The sequence below is a fragment of the Austrofundulus limnaeus genome, unplaced genomic scaffold (assembly GCF_001266775.1).
Source record: "Austrofundulus limnaeus strain Quisiro unplaced genomic scaffold, Austrofundulus_limnaeus-1.0 Scaffold10, whole genome shotgun sequence".
Classification (NCBI taxonomy): domain Eukaryota; kingdom Metazoa; phylum Chordata; class Actinopteri; order Cyprinodontiformes; family Rivulidae; genus Austrofundulus; species Austrofundulus limnaeus.
Genome location: NW_013952412.1, coordinates 4,916,400 through 4,918,166, shown reverse-complemented (window position 1 = coordinate 4,918,166; position 1,767 = coordinate 4,916,400). Strand labels below are relative to the sequence as shown.

The window sequence follows — 1,767 nt, the reverse complement described above, 5'->3', positions numbered from 1 at the left end:
TGTGTGTGTGTGTGTGTGTGTGTGTGTGTGTGTGTGTGTGTGTGTGTGTGTACTTATGCATCTTGGTTTCAATATATGAGGAAGAGATAAATTAGTGTTTTTGTCCATCGTCCTCTTGTTTAAATACAAACATAAAGTGTCTTTCAGCCCACAGATAACAGCTCCGGCTGACAAAGCTGCTTCCGTTGTGAGGGTCTAATCCCCAGAGACAAACACTCTCTTTCATGCACACACACATACACACACATTTACATGCTTTTCTGTAATCCTAACTCGTCTCCCGTCTCTCATTGTCTGAGCTTCGTTCTCTGGGATGACACTTCAAAGCTGGTGTAACATCACATTGTGTATCAGCCTCTGCAAACTGCTCTAAAAGACTTTAAACTCCTWTAAGTCTCTGGTCTCTGTGTTTCTCTGCAAGGACAACACTCAAAGCCTGAGAAGTCACGCACTTATGTGTCCTAAAGCTCTTCATCCACATGTGGCATTCTGATCTGATTGTGCACGCTGGAAACACGGTCGCTTTGGAAATGAGTGGCTTCAACGGAACTAAAACCAACAGAAATGCTGTTTGATTCAAGATTGTTACAGCAATTAATCAACCAAACAGAGAAACAGCTCTAACTCACCAAGGTTTACAGATTTTTGAGCTAATTTTTGTTGTAGTAGTTTAAAGTCGTCCTCAACTGATCACATAAGGAGTTAACTCAGTCTGTCTGTTAGCAAAATAACTCATTGGRTGGATTTTAACCCCTTAACAGTCACCCTTAAAAGATTTTAAAAGCCATTTAATTTTTTATTTTATTTATTTCATTTATTTATTTTATTTTATTTATTTATTTATTTTTTGTAAGGGTGTCAAGTAAGAACCGGAGGAAGTCGTCTGACACCCTGGTTTAAAAAGGGAAGAAAAAAAAAACGCCCCCAGGAAAGTCTTAAAACACCTGGAAACATTTAAAGGCAGAAACGAAACCATTTTTGCCCACCGGTAGAACAAAGACTGTTAAGAGGTGTGCCTCTACAAAGACCTTTGGAGTTGTTTCAACACAAAAATGATTTTAACACAGTAAATTTGCAAATATTGAGCTGCCTGAACATTTGTGAAAAATTCCCCAAACCAAGTGCATGGTTCACTTAATATTTTTTTCCCCTAAAACTTTGGTTTAGTGTTGTTAACCCTGTATGTGTGTTAGCAAAATATTTTATAAACTGCTGATCTAATTTTAGTGAAACTCTCAGAAAGTAGTATTTGAATATATCTCTACAAATGATTTAGTTTTGAAGTCAGCCCAAATCAAGATGGCTGTCAGTTTGTTGAGATTTACTCACACAAGAATGACAACAACTCAGTCCTTTTTACAGGTATTGGACTAAATTTGGTGTAGTTGCAGCTTTGAGGCTTCTTCAACATATGACACTGCWAACACGTCTTGTGAAATCTCATATATGGCTTTATAATCATTATGATCGCAATCTTAAACTCTGGCATGAAAAAGTGGGCAACATGCATTCCTTCAGGGAATGATAGTCCTTCATGTTTTAATAAATTACTGAGTCTTGTAGATGCTAAAACTACACAGGCAAAAAAGTATCAGCAAAATACTTTAAGTCCTGATTGGTTGTTTTTGATCCTGGTCAGTGGGTCAGTGAGTGGGGGCTTTTCTTTTTTCCAGTCACAACATTATTTCTATTTCTGTTGAAAACAGCCACGCACAAAGTGTCATTTCTGTAACCACCATACAGCCTGATGGTGATACACACCCCACC

At 37.8% G+C, this 1,767-nt stretch overlaps 1 protein-coding gene across 2 annotated transcripts in view; it reads left to right on the top strand.

The window, feature by feature from the left end:
* Positions 1-1,767, top strand: part of LOC106513209 (RNA-binding Raly-like protein) — a 41,273-nt gene that overhangs the window by 30,921 nt on the left and 8,585 nt on the right. The window lies entirely within an intron of this gene.